The sequence below is a fragment of the Balaenoptera borealis genome (assembly GCF_965194805.1).
Source record: "Balaenoptera borealis genome assembly, chromosome: 19".
Taxonomy (NCBI): domain Eukaryota; kingdom Metazoa; phylum Chordata; class Mammalia; order Artiodactyla; family Balaenopteridae; genus Balaenoptera; species Balaenoptera borealis.
Genome location: NC_138878.1, coordinates 36452074 through 36476277, shown reverse-complemented (window position 1 = coordinate 36476277; position 24204 = coordinate 36452074).

Genomic DNA, 24204 nt, shown 5'->3' with positions numbered 1-24204 from the left:
ATCAAATTTTAATGCAAAAAAATATGCAAAATGTCAAAAAAGCATTATGTAAAATACACTTGTGATAAAGTCACCTCTTATACCTACAACCTTCTCCATCTCAGTTGATGGAAATTTATTCTTCTAGGTGTTCAGGGAAAAAAAGGTGCCATTCTTTCTTGATACCTTTCTTTCCTTTACACCCTACATCACTCCTCTAGCAAATACTGTTGGTTTTACTTCTAAAATACAACCAAAATCTGACCCCTTCTCACCACCTCCCCTGCCACCATCCTAGTCATCTCTAGCCTAAATTATCACAACAGCCTCCCCAAGGATCTCTCTGCTCCATTCCTCAACCCCCTACAGTCTATTCATATGGGACCTGAGTGATCCTTTTAGGATACAAGTCCAACAAGGTCACCGCTATGCTCAGAACCCCCCAGTGGCTCCCATCTCACTCAGAGTAAAAGCCAAAGTTCTCCCAATAGCCAACAAGGCCCTACAGGATCCAGCTATGTCACTTCTCTGACTGCTCTCCCACAACTCTCCCTTCTCCTCAATCCACTCCACCAGCACTGGCCCACTCGCTGTTCCTCAAACACGCCCAGCCTCCTTAGGGTCTGTAACTGGCTGTTACTTCCGCCTGGAATGCTCTTCTCCCAGACATCTTTGAGGCTGATCTCTTCTCTTCACCTCTTTGCTCACATGTCATTTTCTGAGCCACAGATGGATGGGGCCAGGGTGTGGAGGGGAGGTAGGGTGGGAGGGGCTCAAGTAGCCTCCACTCCCCTTTTTAACTGGAGTAGCTTCACCTTTGTGTGCTTTATATATTGGAGTTCTACATAAGATTTCACGTGAACAAAGGATTCCATATGCCTTAGATGAACATAGTTGCTATAATTTGGAGGAGAAATTATAAGGGAGGGACCAGGATGGTAGTTATGTGGGTGGAAAGAAATGGATAGACTTGAGAAATATTTATGGAGGCGAATTCTCCCAAACTTATTCATTAGTTGGCTGTGGGGCAGGAGAAAGAGCCAAGGACACTCCCAGGTTTCTGAACTGAGTGCTGGATAGGTGGTGATAATATATACAGAATGATTGAGGTGTCTTAGATGGGAAATGCAGTTTCATTGAGTTTGAGGTGTTAGGGACATTCATAAGGAAACTACCAAGTCAGGGGTAGGGTCAGATAGGGCTGGAGATTAAGGAGTCATCATTATAAATAACCATCTCTGTCATTTGTTGAGGGCTGGTTGTATGCCAGGCATTGTGTTGAACACTTCATCTCATACGGTTATTATAACAACTCTATAAACAGATCATGTTGGATCTGTTCCTCCCATTCACTTAAACTGGGGAAAAGTAGAATGTCTATAAGGAAAGGAGGTACCTCATAGAAACCATGGGAAGAACTGGGACCCACACTTGAACACCCTCAGGACTGTTTCCCCACCTCCTGTCTGTCCTCCTCTCTAAAGGTCAGCTTCACTCTGCTCCACATCTGCAGAGCAGCTTGCCCAGGGCCTCTGTTCATTTCAGGCAATGTGGTCTAACAACTCCCAAGCTTGACATATGTCAGCACTCCGTCTCAGCCCCAAGTATGAATTCCCAGGGAAGTGATTCGATGAGCCCTGCTTGGTGTGGTGCCCGTCTCTGAGCCTGTAGCCAGGGGTCCAGGACACACAGAGAAATCATGTGGTTGGAAGGAAGATAAAGCAACATTTCCCAGAATGAGGGGTGGGGATGGGGTAGTTCCCAGAAAAGACAAAAAGCTGGACAGACAAATCAAAAGGTGTCTCCTCCAGGAAGCTGTCATCACCCCATTCTACAGATGAGCAACTGTAGGAGATGTACAAGTAAATGATATGTCCCAGGGAGGGTCATATGACAAGAAGAGACAGAGCCCAAGTTTATGTGATGACTGGAAGAAGAGAAGCTGGAGAAGGAGCCTGCAACAAACCCTGTGGGTGCCACACTTTTGTCCTCTCAGATCATCCGGAGGACGTTTACAGATAGTTTCTGTTCACACTGGTGGCTTCTGGCCTCTCTCTGCCCGAGGCCATTCTCTGGCCACTGGAGTGTGTGCTGCCCTCACACAGGGAAGGACAGAAATGCCAGTGAGGGATGATGGATAAATACTTTGTCTTCCTAACCCCTCTGGGGAACAATTCTAGAGTGTGTTCTACAAAGTCATCAGAGTCCCCAGTGGAATGAGCCCCAGTTGCCCACACTGATGCCCTGATCACAATACACCTGTTTTTTGGTCTTTCCTTCTTTGTCTCATGATCCCACTCCCTCATCCCTGGACACTACCTGCACCCAAATCATTGTCTCAGGGTCTCCCTATGAGGGAACTAGAACTTTTTAGTTTGAGAATATGAGGAAGTCTCAAGGTCTGTGCATACAGAGAGCCCAGAGAATAACTCACAGGAGAAGCCAGAGGATGGAGACCAGAAGCCAAGACCTTCTGCCCCAGGGGATGCCTGCTCCTCAGACTTGCCCCGGAGGCAGATCAGCATCTTGGTAGCCACTAACCTCAGCCATCCATCTCTTGCCTCAGCAATGCTGCAACAGACAACCTGAAGGGAGCCTTTTAATTATTCTCCAGATCAGTCGATAGATCAAATGTACAAATGAGCAGCCCACTCCTTCCTTGTTATTACTGCCACTGTTCCACTCCCGTAATCCCTGGCTCACATCCAGAGCTTTGTTTTGTTTTGAAATCAGCAGAAGAAACAACACGATTTTTCTGTTTAAAAAAAGGCACTCCACTAAGCTATTTTTATTTCCTGGCTGACAGTTCTTTCACAATCTCCAGTGGGTTGGAAAATAATTGGAGACTTGAAAATACAATTTTCCATAGGTGATTATTATAAACCATTGGGTTGCCTTGCAGAGAGGGGGCTGTTTCCAATCTCAGGCTAGGAAAATTCAATGCATTTTTTGCATTGTCTCTAAGACATCATTTGCCAATTACCTTTGAAATGCTTCCCTGGCAGCTCTCCAAAACAAGCCCTCTCCTTGCTAACAGGGTACATGGGGAGTTGTAGCCACATCATTTAGAGAGCTTTATATGCACAATCTCCCCTAACACAAGCACTCCCTAAAGGATTGGAGAGCAGCTATTTGGACTAATAATAATTCCCTGACAACACAGGTGAATAATTGCCAGTTCTCATTCTCTGAAGAAGGAGGGATAGGAGAAGACAGTGAAGGGCAGAAGTGCCTGAAAGAAGAAAGAGAGGAAGCAGAACTATTTCCATTTCCATTTAAAGAGGGTTAGGTTAGAAACTCCCTCTCTCTCTCTGTCTCATTCTATGTCTATATCTATCTTTATCTCTCTCAGATAATGTTTCCAGTTTCTCACCAATGACATTTCAATAAATTTACTGGGTTCGCAGAGTTTACAGGAGAAGCTGCCACGTAAGCCCTGCCAAATGTTGTTGGGAGTCAAGATTCACATATATTAAGTATCTAGGGAGCCACAAGCAGAATATTGAGCAGGAAGCATTTCAGGAAAGGGAGAGATGGAGGAGGACAACGACGAGCACCTTGGAGGTTCCTCCCACCTCACTGTGGCGGGACAATGACACCCGCTCACCACCCGACCTGTTCACGCCCTTGTTGGCCCATGCTCCTTTCTAGAAATCTCCTCCTTATGTTTATTTAGCTGACAACTGGCTCCCAGTAGCTCTGCTTCTCTTTCTCTCTGAAGCCTCAGGAATATTAAGTTTATTTCTTCTTCCACAAGAGATATGGAGGCAGTTCCCATGAACTCTCAAGTCTTTTCTTCATGAGCTTGAATTCCCTAACTCGAAAGGAAGACTTTTTAAAATTATCAGATTAATCTCACTCTACCCCGAATTTTTTAAAGGTCTTTCAAATGAGAGAAGCCAGATGTACTTTAGAACTTAAACTTGACAAAACCAAGCCCAACTCCAAAGAATTGAAAGCAGAGACTTTAATATATATTTATACACCAATGTTCACAGCAGCTTTGTTCACAATAGCCCAAAGGTGGAAGCAAACCAAATGTCCATCAATGGGATGAATGGATAAACAAAATGTGTATATACACACAATGGAATATCATTCAGCTTTAAAAAGGAAGAAAATTTTGACACATGGATGACCCTTGAAAACACTATGCTAAGTGAAATATTGTTACACAGAAACAATTCCTGTATGATTTCACTTCTACAGGGGACCTAGAGTAGCCAAGTTCATAGAGACAGAAAGTAGAGAGGTACTTGCCAGAAGCTGGTGAAGGGGGAAATGAGGAATCAGTGTTTAACGAGTACTTTCAGTTTAGGATGATGAAAATGTTCTAAAGATGGATAATGGTGATGATTACACAGCAATATAAGTGTACTTAATGCCACAGAACTGTACACCTAAAATGGAAAAATGCTTAAAATTGTAAATTTTATGTTATGAATTTTTTACCACACAGAAAAAAATAAGCCCAATGTCTGCACACTGGAATCTTCTTAACCCTGTCAATCTAGCTTTCTTTTTTTTTTATGAAATCTTTCTTTCTTTATTTTTGGCTGTGTTGGGTCTTCGTTTCTGTGTGAGGGCTTTCTCTAGTTGCGGCAAGCGGGGGCCACTCTTCATCACGATGCGCAGGCCTCTCACTATCGCGGCCTCTCTTGTTGCGGAGCACAAGCTCCAGACGCACAGGCTCAGTAGTTGTGGCTCACGGGCCTAGTTGCTCCGTGGCATGTGGGATCTTCCCATACCAGGGCTCGAACCCGTGTTCCCTGCATTGGCAGGCAGATTCTCAACCACTGTGCCACCAGGGAAGCCCTCAATCTAGCTTTCTGAACTGACTGTACTCAATTCAGATTACACCAGACACAGTATGTTTGAAGATCCCCTCGGCCCTTTGTTGAAACAAATACCCAGAATGCTCATCTCACAGCTTTCCATACTTTCTTCCACATCCCATGCTGCATCTGGAGACATGTGGCCAAATATTTCAATCTCATGAGTCATGTTCACTATGGTGACATTCCTCTTTGTCCCACGTCCCTGACATGGAATCACAGACACTGTGGCCTGGGCCAGAGAAGGTAGCTGGAGAGCTGAGAACAAGTTTTTATACAGAGATGATGGAGTAATGAGATTTCAGAGCAAGACTGAAATTAGACTATTACACATGAAGCCAGAAAGAAGAAAAATACATTATTTTAATTAACACTCAGGAGTATATTGTCTCAACATCACCGTTGATGATATGCCTGGCACCGCCCTCTCTACCTGGTGCAACCCAGACTGACTGCAGAAGGTATATTCTTCTGAGTGTTTGTTATCTGAATCTACATGGCTACAAGTTTCCAGACAGAAACAAACGATCTATTCTTTAATAACCTGACCACTTTTAAAACTACCTGACAAGAACCTCCTGACCCACTTGGAAGCTCACACCCCAAACCAGCCACATCAGTCAGGGACTTCCTGCAGAAGCTCCCAGATTATCGGATGCAGCAGGTACTGCCAACACAATGCAAACGTAATGCAAGTCAATTGCCAAATGAAATTGGGAAATCCTTCATCTTCTGCAAGATTTGCAAGTCAATGAAAGTGACAGGGGAGACTGCCTTGAATCCCAATTAAATCATTGACAAATGAGGATAAGGCAGAGTTAGGGCAGATAATGCAGAAGAAAAGAACATGTGTAAGCTTCAGAGAAAAAAGATGTCATCAGAAGCCCTAGAGAAAACTGAAAACTATTCAAACTTTTGGGTAGAGCTGATCTTCTTAAGATGTTTACTGTAGTTAGTTGGTTAGTTTATTTGTTCATTAGATTTTCGAAAAAAACTGATTTGTTCTTTTATGCATAATTATATAAATATAAGATAAAGTAACCTTGCTTTCAATTTTTAATTTTATTCCTCAAGATAAAGTTTCCATCAAATATTTTTTGTTACATTTAGTGTGGAACGTTGGTCCCACTTTAAGAGGATTCTCTTGTAGAGGACTTTTTCCAGTGCCCCTAGCTTGATAATGTGAGCCTACTGGGTGTGTGCATATGTCCCGGCATCTTCTTGTGGGCACCCATGGATGCAGGAGAGCCCCTCCTCCCAGAAACACATTATCAAGACGTGTGCCAAGATTATCAGCCACATGTTGAACAAATTGGTAAATGGAGATATTGTCCACACAATGTCATTTCTCAGTCACCATCCTCAGAATAGTATTTGCATTATATTTCCAGGAATGGGAAATATGTTTGCACAGAGTACTTTCCCTCCCATCCCATACTCCTTATAACAGTTATGCTTTATGTTTATACTTTGTGCTTTCCTGTTTGGAAAAGGGCTTTCATAAAATCATCTGTTTTTAACTTCACAACAACCATTTGTAAGAGTTTACAGCAGGAGTTATCAGGCCCATCTAACAGGATCAAGTCAAGAAACACTCTGGAGTATTGGGGGGACCTTCAATGGAGGAGTAAGGAGTGGAAATCAACTTCTTCCCCACAAATATATCAAAAATACATCTACATGTGGAACAACTCCTACAGAAGACCTACTGAACGTTGGCAGAAGACCTCAGACTTCCCAAAAGTCATATGGCTGACAGGGTCTTGGTGCTCTGGCCATGTGTCAGGCCTGAGCCTCTGGGATGGGAGAGCCGAGTTCAGGACATTGGACCACCAGAGACCTCCCAGACCCACATAATATCAATCAGTGTGAGCTATCCCAGAGATCTCCATTTTGACACTAAGACCCAGCTCCACTCAATGACCAGCAGCTCCAGTCCTGGACACCCCATGCCAAATAACTAGCAAGACAGGGAGAAAACCCCAACCATTAGCAGAGAGGCTGCCTAAAATCAAAATAAGTTCACAAACACCCCAAAACACACTACTGGACACAGTCCTGCCCACCAGAAAACCAAGATCCACCCTAACCCACCAGAACACAGACACCAGTACCCTCCACCAGGAAGCCTACACAACCCACTGAACCAATCTTATACTCTGAGGGCAGACACCAAAAACAAAAGGAACTATGAACCTGCTGCCTGTGAAAAGGAGACCCCAAACACGGTTAGTTAAGCAAAATGAGAAGACAGAGAAATAGACAGCAGATGAAGGAGCAAGGTAAAACCCCACCAGACCAAACAAATGAAGAGGAAATAGGCAGTCTACCTGAAAAAGAATTCAGAATAATGATAGTAAAGATGATCCAAAATCTTGGAAATAGAAGGGAGAAAATACAAGAAAAGTTTAACAAGGACCTAGAAGAACTAAGAGCAAACAAACAATGATGAACAACAAAATGAACGAAATTAAAAATTCTCTAGAAGGAATCAATAGCAGAGAAACTGATGCAGAAGAACGGATAAGTGATCTGGAAGATAAAATAGTGGAAATAAATACCGCAGAGCAGAATAAAGAAAAAAGAATGAAAAGAATTGAGGACAGTCTCAGAGACCTCTGGGACAACATTAAACGCACCAACATTTGAATTATAGGGGTCCCAGCAAAAGAAGAGAAATATAGAGGGACTGAGAAAATATTTAAAGAGATTATAGTTGAAAACTTCCCTAATATGGGAAAGGAAATAGTCAATCAAGTCGAGGAAGCGCAGAGAGTCCCATACAGGATAAATCCAAGGGGAAACATGCCAAGACAAATATTAACCAAACTATCAAAAATTAAATACAAAGAAAAAATATTAAAAGCAGCAAGGGAAAAGCAACAAATAATACAAGGGAATCCACATAAGGTTACCAGCTGATCTATCAGCAGAAACTCTGCAAGCCAGAAGGGAGTGGCATGACATATTTAAAGTGATGAAAGGAAAAAACCTAAAACCAAGATTACTCTACCCAGCAAGGATCTCATTCAGATTTGATGGAGAAATTAAAAACTTTACAAACAAGCAAAAGCTAAGAAAATTCAGCACCACCAAACCAGCTTTACAACAAATGCTAAAGGAACTTCTCTAGGCAGGAAACACAAGAGAAGGAAAAGACCTACAATAACAAACCCAAAACAATTAGGAAAATGGTAATAGGAACATACATATCAATAACTACTAAATGGATTAAATTCTACAACCAAAAGTCATAGACTGGCTGAATGGATACAAAAATAAGACCTGTATATATGTCGTCTACAAGAGACCCACTTCAGACCTAGGGACACATACAGACTGAAAGTGAGGGGATGGAAAATGATATCCCATGCAAATGGAAATCAAAAGAAAGCTGGAGTAGCAATTCTCATATCAGACAAAATAAACTTTAAAATAGAGACTATTACAAGAGACAACGAAGGACACTACATAATGACCAAGGGATCAATCTAAGAAGAAGATATAACAATTCTAAATATTTATGCACCCAACATAGGAGCACTTCAATACATAAGGCAAATGCTAACAGCCATAAAAGGGGAAATCGACAGTAACACAATAATAGTAGGAGACTTTAACACCTCACTTACACCAATGGACAGATCATCCAAAAAGAAAATAAATACGGAAACACAAACTTGAAATGACACATTAAACAAGATCGACTTAATTGATATTTATAGGACATTCCATCCAAAAACAACAGAATACACTTTCTTCTAAAGTGCTCATGGAACATTCTCCAGGATAGATCATATCTTGGGTGACAAATCAAGCCTTGGTAAATTTAAGAAAATTGAAATTGTATCAAGGATATTTTCTGACCACAACGCTATGAGGCTAGATGTCAAGTACAGGAAAAAAAAAAAAAACTGTAAAAACTACAAACACATGGAGGCTAAACAATACACTACTAAATAACCAAGAGATCACTGAAGGAATCAAAGAGGAAATAAAAAAAAATACCTGGAAGCAAATGACAATGAAAACACAATGACACGAAACTAATAGAATGCAGCAAAAGCAGTTCTAAGAGGGAAGTTTATAGCAATACAATCCTACCTCAAGAAACAAAAGACATCTCAAATAAACAACGTAACCTTACACCTAAAGCAACTACAGAAAGAAGAACAAAAAATCCCCAAAGTTAGCAGAAGGAAAGAAATCATAAAGATCAGATCCAAAATAAATGAAAAAGAAATGAAGGAAACAGTAGCCAATAAAACTAAAAGCTGGTTCTTTGAGAAGATAAAAAACATTGATAAACCATTAACTAGACTCATCAAGAAAAAAAAGGAGAAGACTCAAATCAACAGAATTAGAAATGAAAAAGGAGAAGTAACAACTGACACTGCAGAAATACAAAGGATCATGAGAGATTACTACAAGCAACTATACAACAAGGACTGAAATTGAAACTGTGATTAAAAACCTTCCAACAAACAAAAGCCCAGGACCAGATGGCTTCACAGGTGAATACTATCAAACATTTAGAGAAGAGATAACACCTATCCTTCCCAAACTCTTCCAAAATATAGCAGAGGGAGAAACACTCCCCAACTCATTCTACAAGGCCACCATCACCCTGACACCAAAACCAGACAAAGATGTCACTAAGAAAGAAAACTACAGGCCAATATCACTGATGAACATAGACGCAAAAATCCTCTACAAAATACTAGCAAACAGAATCCAACAGCACATAAAAAGGATCATACACCATGAACAATGGGGTTTATCCCAGGAATGCAGGGATTCTTCAGTATATGCAAATCAATCAATGTGACACACCATATTCACAAACTGAAGGATAAAAACCATATGATTATCTCAATAGATGCAGAAAAAGCTTTCAAAAAATTCAACACCCTTTTATGATAAAAACTCTCCAGAAAATAGGCATAGAGGGAACTTACCTCAACATAATAAAGGCCATGTATGACAAACGCACAGCCAACATCATTCTTAATGGTGAAAAACTGAAAACATTTCCACTAAGATCAGGAACAAGACATGGTTGCCCACTGTCACCACTATTATTCAACATAGATTTGGAAGCTTTAGTCACAGCAATCAGAGAAGAAACAGAAATAGATTAAAGGAATCCAAATTGGAAAAGAAGAAGTAAAGCTGTCACTGTTTGCAGATGACATGATACTATACATAGAGAATCCTAAAGCCTCTACCAGAAAACTACTAGAGCTAATCAATGAATTTGGTAAAGTATCAGGATACAAAATTAATGTACAGAAATCTCTTACATTCTTATACACAAATGACAAATAATCTGAAAGAGAAATTAAGGAAACACTCCCATTTACCACTGCAACAAAAAGAATAAATTGCCTAGGAATAAACCTACCTAAGGAGACAAAAGATTGTATGTAGAAAACTATAAGACACTGATGAAAGAAATTAGAGATGATACAAATAGATGGAGAGATATACCATGTCCTGGGATTGGAAGAATCAACATTGTTAAAATGACTATATTACCCAAAGCAATCTACAGGTTCAATGCAATCCTTATCAAATTACCAATGGCATTTTTCACAGAACTAGAACAAAAAATTTCACAATTTGTATGGAAACACAAAAGACCCCGAATAGCCAAAGCAATCTTGAGGAAGAAAAATGGAGCTGAAGGAATCAGGCTCCAGAACTTCAGACGATACTACAAAGCTACAGTAATCAAGACAGTACGGTACTGGCACAAAAACAGAAATATAGATCAATGGAACAAGATAGAAAGCCCAGAGATAAACCCACGCACATATGGTCACATTATCTTTGATAAAGGAGGCAAGAATATACAATGGAGAAAAGACAGCCTCTTCAATAAGTGGTGCTGGGAAAACTGGACAGCTACATGTAAAAGAATGAAATTAGAACACTCCCTAACACCATACACAAAAATAAACTCAAAATGGATTAAAGACCTAAACGTAAGGCTAGACACTATAAAACTCTTAGAGGAAAACATAGGCAGAACATTCTATGACATAAATCACAGCAAGATCCATTTTGACCCACCTCCTAGAGAAATGGAAATAAAAACAAAAATAAACAAATGGGACCTAATGAAACTTAAAAGCTTTTGCACAGCAAAGGAAAACATAAACAAGATGAAAAGACAACCCTCAGAATAGGAGAAAATATTTGCAAACAAAGCCACTGACAAAGGATTAATCTCCAAAATTTACAAGCAACACATGCAGCTCAATATCAAAAACACAAAAAACCCAATCCAAAATTGGGCAGAAAACCTAAATAGACATTTCTCCAAAGAAGATATATAGATTGCCAACAAACACATGAAAGGATGCTCAACATCACTAATCATTAGAGAAACACAAATCAAAACTACAATGAGATATCATCTCACACCGGTCAGAATGGCCATTATCAAAAAATCTACAAACAATAAATGTTGGAGAGGGTATGGAGAAAAGGGAACACTCTTGCACTGTTGGTGGGAATGTAAATTGATACAGCCACTAGGGAGAACAGTATGGAGGTTCCTTAAAAAACTAAAAATAGAACTACCATACGACCCAGCAATCCCACTACTGGACATATACCTTGAGAAAACCATAATTCAAAAAGAGTCATGTACCAAAATGTTCATTGCAGCTCTATTTACAATAGCCAGGACATGGAAGCAACCTAAGTGTCCATCGACAGATGAATGGATAAATAAGATGTGGCACATATATACAATGGAATATTACTCAGCCATAAAAAGAAACGAAATGGAGTTATTTGTAGTGAGCTGGATGGAGTTAGAGTCTGTCATACAGAGTGAAGTAAGTCAGAAAGAGAAAAACAAATACAGTATGCTAACACATATATATGGAATCTAAGGGATAAAAAGAAAAAAGGTCATGAAGAACCTAGTGGCAGGACGGGAATAAAGACACAGAGCTACTACAGAATGGACTTGAGGATATGGGGAGGGGGAAGGGTAAGCTGTGACAAACTGAGAGAGTGGCATGGACATATATACACTACCAAACGTAAAATAGATAGCTAGTGGGAAGCAACCGCATAGTGCAGGGAGATCAGCTCTGTGCTTTGTGACCGCCTGTGGGTTGGGATAGGGAGGGTGGGAGGGAGGGAGATGCAGGAGGGAGGAGATGTGGGAACATACGTATATGTATGACTGATTCATTTTGTTATAGAGCAGAAACTGACACACCATTGTAAAGCAATGATACTCCAATAAATATGTTTAAAAAAAAAAGGGACTTGTTTAAACTGAAGAGAAAGAGCAAAGAACTATATAAAAACATAAATCTCACTAGTAAATGTAAATATATAGTAAAGGTAATGGGTTAATCATTCATAAAGCTAGTATGATAGTTAAAAGACAAAAATAGTAAAAATAACTGTAACTAGTTAGTTAAGAGATACGCAAGATAAAAAGATAAAGGATGTAAAATGTGACGTCGAACACGTAAAGTGTGGTGGGAGGAATTAAATGTACAGTACTAGAATGCATTGTTATTATTAACATAAAATAGACTATTATGACTATAAGTAAGTTGTTATATGTAATCTTTATAGTAATCACAAAGCAAAAACCTATAGTAGGGCTTCCCTGGTGGCGCAGTGGTTGAGAATCTGCCTGCTAATGCAGGGGACACGGGTTCGAGCCCTGGTCTGGGAAGATCCCACATGCCGCGGAGCAACTAGGCCCGTGAGCCACAACTACTGAGCCTGCGCGTCTGGAGCCTGTGCTCTGCAACGAGAGGCCGCGATAGTGAGAGGCCCGTGCACCGTGATGAAGAGTGGCCCCCGCTTGCCGCAACTAGAGAAAGCCCTAACACAGAAACGAAGACCCAACACAGACAAAAATAAAAATAAATAAATAAATTAAAAAAAAAAAAACCTATAGTAGATACTCAAAAGACAATAAGAAAGGAATCTATGCATACCAATAAAGAAAGTCATTAAAACACAAAGGAAGAGAGCAAGAAAAGAAGAAAGGAACAGAGAAGAACTACAAAATAGCCAGAAAACAACAAACAAAATGGCAATAAGTATATACCTGTCAATAATTACTTCAAATGAAAATGGACTAAATTCTCCAATCAAAAGATATAGAGTAACTGAGTGGATGAAAAACAAGACCTCGAAGAGGTCTGCTGCCTCGAAGAGACTCACTTCAGACATAAGGACACACATGGACTATAAGGGAGAGGATGGAAAAAGATACTACATGGTATCTACTGAGGTAGCTACACTTATATCAGACAAAATACACTTTAAAACAAAGACTGTAATCAGAGACAAAGAAGGGTATTACATAATGATAAAGGGATTGATCTAAAAAGAGGATATAACATTTTAAAATACTTATGCACTCAATATAGGAGCGCCAAAATATATAAAGCAAATATTAGCAGAACCAAAGGGAGAAACATACAACAATACAACAATAGTAGGGGACTTTAGTACCCCATTTACATCGATAGATAGATCATCCAGTCAGAAAATCAATAAGAAAACTCCAGCCTCAAATGCCACATTAGAAGAGATGGACTTAACTGATATATACATAACATTCCATCCAAAAGTAACAATACACATTCTTCTCAAGTACACGTGGAACATTCTCCAGGATGGATCATATGTTAGGTCACAAAACATTGTCTCATCAAATTTAAGAAGACTGAAATCATATCAAGCATCTTTTCTAACAACTATAGTATGAAACTAGACATCAATTGCAATAAGAAAACTGGAAATTTCACAAATATGTGGAGATTAAACAACAAGCTAATGAACAACCAATGGGTCAACAAAGAAATCAAAAGTGAAATCAAAACTACCTTGAGGCAAATGAAGATAGAAATACAACATACCAAAACTTGTGGGAGGCAGCAAAAGCAGTTCTAAGAGGGAAGTTCATAGTGACAAATGCCCACCTCGAGAAACAAGAAAAGTCTCAAATAAACAATCTAATTTTACATGTCAAGGAACCATAAAAGAAGAAAGAAATGAAGCTCAAAGTTAGTAGAAGAAAAATTAATAAACGAAATAGAGATTAAAAAGACAATAGAAAAGATCAATGAAACCAAGGGCTAGACCTTTGAAAAGATTTTTTAATGGCTAGATTCACAAAGAAAAAAACAGAGGACTCAAATAAATGAAATCAGAAATGAAAGACGAGACATTACAATTGACACCACAGAAATACGAAGGATCATAAGAGATTACTATGTACAGACAAAAACAAATTGAGCAAGCTAGAAGAAATTAATAAATTCCTAGAAACATACAACCTTCCAAGACTGAATCATGAAGAAATAGAAAATCTGAACAGACTGAATACTAGTAAGGAGATTGAAACTGTAATTAAAACCTCCACAGTCCAGGGCCAGACAGCTTCACTAGTGAATTCTAACAAACATTCAAAAAAGATTTAACACCAATCCTTCTCAAACTCTTCCAAAAAAGTAAAAGAGAAGAGAACACTTCCTAACTCATTTCATGAGGCCAACATTACCCTGATACCAAAAGCAGACAAGGACACCACAAGGTAAAAAAATTACAGGCCAATATAACTCAGAAACATAGACGCAAAAATCCTCAACAAAATATTAGCAAACCAAATTCAGGAAGACATTAAAAGGATCATACACCATGATCAAGTGGGATTTATTCCAGGATGCAAGAATGATTCAACATCCACAAAACAATCAGTGTGATACACCACATTAAAAAATGAAGGATAAAAATAATATCATCTTAATTGATTTAGAAAAAGCATTTGACAAAATTTAACAACAATTTATGATAAAAACGCTCAACAAACTAGGTATAGAGGGAACATACCTCAACATAACAAAGGCCATATATGACAAATCAACAGCTAACATCACACTCAATGGTGAAAAGCTGAAAGCTGAACAAGATGAGGATACCCTCTCTCACCACTTTTATTCAACATAGTATTGCAAGTCCTAACCAGAGCATTTAGGCAAGAAAAGAAATAAAAGTCATCCAAATTGGAAGGGAAGAAGTAAAAGGGTCACTATTTTCAGGTGACATGATATTTTATATATAGAAAATCCTAAAGACTACCCCCCAAAAACCTGTTAGAACTAACAAATGAATTCATTAAAGTTGCAAGATACAAAATCAATATACAAAAACCTGCTGCGTTTCGATGCACTACTAACAGACTACCAGAAAGAGGAATATTTTTAAATAATCCATTTATAATTTCATCAAAAAGAATAAAATACCTAGGAATAAATGTAACCAAGGAGGTGAAAGACCTATACTCTGAAAACAGTAAAACGTTGATGAAAGAAACAAAAGAAGTCACAAATAGGGTTTCCCTGGTGGCACAGTGGTTGAGAATCTGCCTGCCAATGCAGGGGACACGGGTTTGAGCCCTGGTCTGGGAGGATCCCACATGCCGTGGAGCAACTGGGCCCGTGAGACACAACTGCTGAGCCTGCGCGTCTGGAGCCTGTGCTCCGCAACAAGAGAGGCTGCGACAGTGAGAGGCCCACGCAACGCGATGAAAAGTGACCCCTGCTCGCGACAACTAGAGAAAGCCCTCGCACAGTAACAGAGACCCAACACAGCAAAAAATAAAAATAAATAAATAAATAAATTTATTTTTAAAAAAAGTCACAAATAAATTCAAGGATATTCCATGCTCATGGATTGGAAAAATTAATATTGTTAAAATTTCTACGGACTTCACTGGTGGCGCAGTCATTAAGAATCTGCTTGCCAATGCAGGGGACACGGGTTCGAGCCCTGCTCCGGGTAGTTCCTACATGCTGCAGAGCAACTAATCCCGTGTGCCACAACTACTGAGCCTGTGCTCTAGAGCCCATAAGCCACAACTACTGAGCCCATGCCACAACTACTGAAGCCCACACGCCTAGAGCCCATGTTCCACAACAAAGAGAAGCCACTGCAATGAGAAGCCTGTGCACCACAACAAAACAGTAACCCCCACTCGCCACAACTAGAGAAAGCCCACGCAGCAACGAAGCCCCAACGCAGCCAAAAATAAATAATAAATAAATAAATAAATTTACTAAAAAAATATTTCTATGCTACCCAAAGCAATCTACAGATTCAGTGCAATCCCTGTCAAAACTCTAACGGCATTTTTCACAGAAATAGAACAAACAGTCTAAAATGTGTATGAAACCATAAAAGATCTCAAATAGTCAAAGCAATCTTGAGAAAGAAGGACACAGCTGAAGGCATCACATCCTTGATTTCAAACTATATTACAAAACTATAGAAATCAAAAGAATATGATATTGGCATCAACTTTAGTGATGATTTTTTTTTATTTCATACCAAAAGCAAAAACAACAAAAGTAAAAATTCAAGTGGGACTATATTACACTAAAATGCTTCTACACAGCAAAGGAAACCATTAATAACACAACAAAGACAACCAAATGAATGGAAGAAAATATATACAAATCATATATTTGGTAAGTTAATATACAAAATATATAAAGAACTCACACAACTCAAAAGCAAACAAAAAAAATGATTAAAACATAGGCAGAGAATAGACATTTTTCCAAGAATACATACGGAAGACCAAAAGGTACATGAAAAAATACTCAACATCACTAATCATCATGGAAATGCAAATCAAAACCTCACACTTCAGAATGACTATTATCATAAAGACAAGAAATAACAAGTGTTGGTGAGGATGTAGAGAAACGGGAAACTTTGTGCACTGTTGGTGGGAATGTGAACTGATGCAGTCAGTATGGAAAGAAGTATGAAGTTTCCTCAAAAATATAAAATAGAACTACCATATGATTCAGAAATTCCATTTCTGGGTACAGTATTTATTTGAAGAAAATGACAACATTAACTCGAAAAGATATAGGCACTCCCATTTTCGCTGCAGCATTATTTACAATAGCCAAGATTTGGAAAAAACCTAAGTGTCCACTGATGGATGAATGAAAAAAGAAAATGTGATACACACACACACAATATGCAATATTACTCAGCCATAAAAAGAAATAAAATTGAGTTATTTGTAGTGAGGTGGATGGACCTAGAGACTGTTTGTTGTCATCTTTGATTTCTTTCATCAACATCTTATAGTTTCTGAAGTACAGATCTTTTGCCTCCTTAAGTAGGTTTATACCCAGGTACTTTATTCTTTTTGATGTTATGGTAAAAGGGATTGTTTCCTTAATTTCTCTGTCTGATCTTTCGTTGTTTGTGTATAGAAATGCAACAGATCCAAAAATATGAACAGATTAATCACAAGTACTGAAATTGAAACTGTGATTTAAAAACTCCCAACAAACAAAAGTCCAGGACAAGATGGCATCACAGGTGAATTCTATCAAACATTCAGAGAAGAGTTAACACCTATGCAAGGATTTTTCAGTACCCACAAATCAGTGTGATATATCATATTAAAAACTGAAGAATAAAAACCATGTGATCATCTAGCAGAAAAAGCTTTTGACAAAATTCAACACCCAGTTATGATAAAAACTCTCCAGAAAGTGGGCATAGAGGGAACATACCTCAACATAATAAAGGCCATATATGACAAACCCACAGCTAACATCATTCTCAAGGGTGAAAAACTGAAAGCATTTCCTCTAAGATCAGGAACAAGACAAGGATGTCCACTCCCACCACTTTTATTCAACATAGTTTTGGAAGTCCTAGCTATGGCAATCGGAGAAGAAAAAGAAATAAAAGGAATCTAAATTGGAAAAGAAGAAATAAAACAGTTACTCTTTTCAGATGACATGATCCTATATATAGGAAATCCTAAAGATGCTAACAGAAAACTACTAGAGCTCAACAATGAATTCGGTAAAGTTGCAGGATACAAAATTAATCCCCAGAAATCTGTTGCATTTCTATCCACTAGTCTGTCTTCATATAATTGTTATCACAATACATATGACATTGTGATTTCCTCATTTATCCATGTTATTATATCATCCACCACCAAAAACTAAGAAAAGGCAAAATATGTAACTCATCATTTCTCTTCTTTAACATCCTATGCCCAACTTTTCTCCATGGGCAAACAGAGAGAAAATGGCCTTGGAGTTGATGTCATATAAGATGAAGATATGAAGAAAGGCCTGGGTGACCCACCAAACATCTAATGCTATCTAATAAAACATTCTGAAATTACAGAACTGTTCTATGTCTGTAATGATCAATGTGGTAGCCATTAGCCATGTTGGCTCTAACACTTGAAATGTGGCTAATGCAAATGGGGAACTGAACTTTTAATTTTATTTACTTTTAATTAATTTAAATTTAAATAGCCACACGTGGCTAAGTGGCTACTGTATTGTACAGCACAGAAATGCTTAGGCTGAGCAGAGACCTGGCTGGATTTCAGTAATAAATCCTAACATGGACAGGTTTCCATTCAGCCAAGGCCCTTGAGGCCCAGGATTCATTCCTAACCAAGCATACTGGTCCTTTGTCAATTTTTTGGCTGCCTAGAGTTTATTCTCCTTCCCCAAAGCATCCCAATTTCCTTTGGTGAACTACTCCTTCGAACTACTCCTTCACATAGTCTCTATGAGGCAGTAAACCCAGGATCTTGTCTCCCACTAGAGAGAGTAAAAGGGCACACCTAGGGAATGGGCATGTGGTCCAATCCCACCTAATCAGATGGTTCCTCCTAGGACTTGGAATATTTAGAATCCAGAATAATGTAGGTTGTCCATTGCAGTGGCATCAGATGTTGCTGGCCACATGGCAAGGACTATGATTTCCACCTCTTGGACATCTCAAACACCCCCAGTCCTACTCATTACCAAACCTGGTTCTTCAACCCCCATCATACTCCCCATAAATTCCTTTTTGCTTAAATTAGTCAGACACTGTTGTTTGCAAAGCAGGAGTCCCACCAAGTCATAAAGACGACCTAGCAGTGGGTCTGAGAGTCTTCCCTGTGTATCCTGAACCCAGGATGTGTTCCAACTACTACCTCATTTCCATTCTTCCCCTGGTATTGCCCAGTCACCCAGAAAATAATATCATGGCTACTTACCTTTGCAGCCTGAAGTATATCAAAGGCAAACAGTGCCACAGAATTTGCTCCATTTCTGTGAAGCAGGGCTGTCAACTTCTAAACTTAACATGCCTAATATCTGTCTCGGGGCCTGCTGTTCATGGATGAATGTGTTGATACAGAACCACAAAGAAACCCACCTTGACCTCCAAAAGCTTCTCATCTGGACCCCACCCCCAGAACTGGCCCATAAACCTCTTATCTAAGTAAAGAAACTCTATATTGGGGGCTGGGGGTGTTTTTATGTCCACTCAAACGCTGAAAGAATCAGCCAGGAGCAAACTTCTAGCCTCAGAGTATCCCTTCAAAGACTTGAGTGATAATAGAGGCAGAGCATTCCCACTGCTCCACTTAATTCATTTCATTTGTGTGACATACGCAGCAATACGAGCGGCTTTGCTTCTGATATTCTGACACTTTGAAAACAAGTGCTGATTACCAACAGTGCAACCATGAAACAGCACTATGGGGAACACTTTTTTAACATGTTTACCTAATTAGCCCATTATAAAGTGTAATGTAACTTCTTGCCTTATCCTGTCATTAGTTTTATGAGAATCTTTAAGAAATGACAGAGTCAGAAGGGAAAAGGAAGAGGCATATCGTGCCCAACTCCATATGCTTCCCAAATAGCCCACAGCATCCTTGAATTTAACAAGGTGCACAAGAGGTGTCCCAGAGCTCAGCACAAGGTCTCGGCTGCTTTAACAGAACTGTGGGGAGCAATTTACATGCTCACAAAGATGATGTATAAACTCTAATCACTGCATGTTCCCTTCCAAAATAGCTTTGGAGAAATAAACACTGATGTAACAGTAGGGAAAATTAGGTTTCAATCTCAGATGTGCGTTTGAATAGCAAAATGACTCACTTCACTTAACCATATAACCACTTGAGCTTCAGATGAAGCTTCAGTTGTACAATGGGAATAACAACACTCATCAAGTCTACTCATGGGCCTACAGCATCGTGACAAGTCCATGAGATAATGGATGTGAAAGTGTTTATTATAGTCATCACTAATATGTATTGAGTGTTTACTACATGCAAGACATGCTGGGGATGATTTCTCAATTGCATAATTAAAATGATCAAAAACTTTCATTCATTCTGTTTCAAATTTTAGAGACAACTTCCTAATCTTCAGAGAGGTCTTCCCTGATTCCCCCAAAATGGACATCTGCTACTTTCTCATAACATCTGTTCTTACTCTTCCCAGCCCTCGAAACACAAAAAGTCATAGCTTGTTTTAAAATTTTGACTTGTTTAATTCCTGTCTCCCCCATAAGATTATAAATTCCTTGAAGGCAGAGACCATGCCTGTTTTGCTTACCCAAGTCCTTAACATAAAGCCTGCCACATAAATAGGACTCAATAAATACTGGAATGCCGACTGCCTGTCTTTTGGGTGAGACTATTTTCAGGGGGCCCGTCCCACAGCAGATGGACCATCTATGTTTCAGAAGAGAATTGCGAAGCTGGAGAATGCCTAAACTACTGCCTTTCATTCCAGATGACAGAGCCATGAAGACAATTCACTCGATTAACTGAAGACTACACTAGTGGGAGAATAAAATTCTTGCTTTTGGATTATGTTAATTACTACTAACACATCCCACTATTATATATCACAATATATAATGTCAGTCACCCTAGAATTAACACGAGGTATGGACAGCCTAGGATTGTCCTTTCTTCATTCACTCCACATAGATTAATCAGGTTCCTAGTATGTGGCAGGCACTGTGTTGGTCCTTGAATAATATTTATAGGAAGAATGACTAAACCTTATCCTTAGAGTTTTGGACAATAATCTGAGCACCAACGTTACATATCTCATACCATTCACTCCCCACCCCATTCTCACTCTCAGGTACCTGAGATGAGATGTAATAAGTTTAACATCATTCTGCAGCAGGCTTACAGCCAAGATGAAGGAAAGTCTGCTCTGGCACAGGAGCTAGCAGGATTGGGTTTGGTCCTGCCCCCAACACCGGCTCTCTGAGTGAGTTACCTGCTCAAGTCAGTTCTCCTCTCCTTGTCTCAAGTTCCTCAGCCAACAGTGTAGAACTGGGACTAGATTTCTCTAAGGCTCTTCCAGCTTTAGCATCTATAGCCCCCCTTCGGTCCCCTACACTCAGCATTGCCAGTTTTCTTCAAGGCACCTGCCATACAGGAAAGCCTGATTTCCCACAAACAGTCAAGATGAGGTACAACATCAGCACCCCCCACCGGGCTGTTAACAACTGGTTGCCCAAGGGGAGAAGGATGATTAGTATAATAATTATTATTATAATAGAAAGATAAAAGATTTTGCCAAGCTGAAAATTTCGCATGCTATAATGTTAAATAAGAGTATAGGATATAAAATTATATCAATTCCATTACTACAAAACAGTAAAAATTATGAATAGGTGTATCAGCAAGGTGTGCCGTAGTTACAAGCAGTCAGGCTGATTTAAACAGAAAAACAATTTAATAAGAATATTGGGAAATTCACAGAAATGTTCAGGGGTTTGGAGAGCTAAAACTGGAGGCAGCCTAAATGCTGCCCAAATCACACCACAGCGTGGCTCTCCCTGCCCACTGACTCTGACCCCAGACATTGGACATTGTCACCATCACTGCTGCTGTCACTGCCCCTGGGAACCCATCTTGCTAAAACTGCCAAAGCTTCCACAGAGAGGCTGCCCCCAGATCCACCTGGTGTGTGGGTGGGAGCATCTGACCAACAGAGCCCAAGACCCCCGGCTGTGTCCCTTCTGCAAGGCAGAAGCTGGTGTGTTCAGTTTCCACAGTGGCGTGCAGGCCGTGTTTCATAAGGTTTCATAAGCCCAGACAGTAGGAGGGAGCTCCGATGGCAGATGAGAATAACCAGTGTGAACTGCACAGACATATGGAGAAGGGCTAGTGGGCACGGGCTCAAATGGCTGCTTTCCTTGATTAGTTGATGGAAGTAGGGGAAATTTTTGTCTTATATTCCTGTTGTCATTTTAATATTGTTTTTGCAAAACCACTTTAAAAATGGCTTTGAATTCGAGAAAAAAAATCAGAAGAAAATAACTAAAAAAATGAACTATGTGTTCCCTGCCCCTGAAGCTCAGAGTCTGGCCCATGGCGGGTGCCCTCAGAAATGCAGGCTGATTGCCTAGCGCAGGCGTCATACTCAGAGGGCCAGAGGAGCCCAGAAACTTCGCCTGTTCAAAATCTTGTCAGAGTCTGGTAACAGAGTTGTGGAAACTGCAACAAAGAGTCAGAAAGGACAGGGAAGTGGGAAAACATGGCAAATACTTGATCCCTTGCTCTCAAATACCAGAAAGCTCACTGAAATGGGTCACTTTCCCTATCTCATCATGAAAGCAGCTGCAAACTAGCCTGAGGGGTATGTGGCAGCTCGCTCTGCGTGTTCTGAGTGGCCTCTTCTGGAGTGGGCAGCCGTCTCCTGGAACACAGACACCAGCTCCATTGCGCCGGGCCAGCGTTCTTGGGACTCGGGGAATAAACTCCATTAATTCTCTCTCCCGGCTTCGCATTGCCACACAGAGTTTCTGGTCAACCTCGCTTGAGTCCCAGCAAGCTAATGATGATTTTACCTCAGTGGCCTCCAAAGACATCATTGCTGCTTCTCTCCATTTAGAACTGGTCATTAAAATCACCTGAAAAAGTGCTTTGTTAAGCATGCACACGGTGGGAAAACCTGAGACTTACCCCTAAACTCAGCTAGAATATATATTTGAGGAAATGTTTATTCTTTGAAACATAGGAGCATCTACCTGTGTCAGGCACTTTTATAGACACGTAAGAGTCAGCTGTGACCAAGACACACAAGAAACTCCAGGAGGCGGTGGCTTTGTCTAACTGATTCTGAGATCAATGCAGAGAGGATGCCAACAGGCAGAGCTGAAGAAGTCAGCGGAGGTGGGCACTTTTACCCACCCTTTTCCTTGCCAGCAGCACAGAAAGGAGAGGCTGGGTAGAATTGTGAGGACAGGATGAATTTGCCTCAGGTCCCCTGACCACCTGAGCTGCTTTTCTAAAGAAACTGAGGCCTCTTTCTGTATTTGAGGCCACTATATCCTCCTATCCCTGTTCTACTGCAACCGGTATCAGCCCAGACTAGGGCAGCACATGGATTCCAGAAGAACAGCTGCTAAAAGTCCCCCACTCGGCTTTGGAAAACAGCTCAGAAGAGCAGAAGTGATATTCCACAGGGCCTTGCGGGCTTCCGGGCCAGTCATCCATCGCCCTACCACCTCCAGGGACCTCCAGGGCTGAACAAAACCCATGCTTCATTAACATAAAGATTATTCATAGCTCCCTAATGCATTCTATAAGCCAGGAGAGACTCAGATTAAATCACGGAAAATGTGAGGACAGAGCCTACGGCTCAGCTGGCCAGTCTTGAGTAAGCAGCCCATGTGGGGAGGGATTGAAGGTTCCTGGTGCCAGCCAAGGTTTCACCACTCTTAACCAGGACTACTGAAATTCTACTGTTGCATTTCCTTTGTGTCTGATGTCCTAAGCCTTCCCTACTGAGCTGCAGTATCACTGGAGGGGCTGCAACATAGAAACATTGTGATTATAACCTTACAGCCTGGAGATAAGGGAAGAGGATGGGCTTGGGAACCTGAGATCGGGGTTCCATTCCTGATGCTCTCACCAGCTAACCGTGTGGCCTGGCCCTCTTTGGACCTTCATTTCCTCATCTATAAATGAAGGAAGGGGTGACTGTAATGGGCTGAAAAATTAAATACCTTCAGGGCCAGGCAAGTGATGTAAATGGCAAAGCTGACCTTTGAAACTGGCTAAATAGAGAGTGTGACCCCACCTAAAGGCACCTGAATTCTGCTTTCAGTTTGGACAGGCAAACAAAATGCTTCCATGGCTGACATTCAGCTGGCCGCCACCAGTTCCTAACCCCTGGACTAGAAATTTTCCACATGTAACAATGCTTTTGATGGGAACCTTCCTCAAAACCCAGTACTTTCAACACTGATTTGATCTTGGCTGCCATAGACAGGCCTCCCACCACATTACAGAGAGCCCCACATGGGAGGAGGGGGCATTTACATAGCCGGCTAAGTATCCTAGAGTTTATGAGACCTGGTTTTTAGGCAACTAAACTGTAAACAAGTCCCAAGATTGCCAAAGCAATGTTCCCATCTTATATCACTCAAAGAGAAGCTGGGGACCCAATCAGGGAACTCAAAGAAGGAGCTTGGGGCAAAGAGTAAGAATGAACACAATTGGGATGCATCCCCTCCTCTCCAAGCCCTT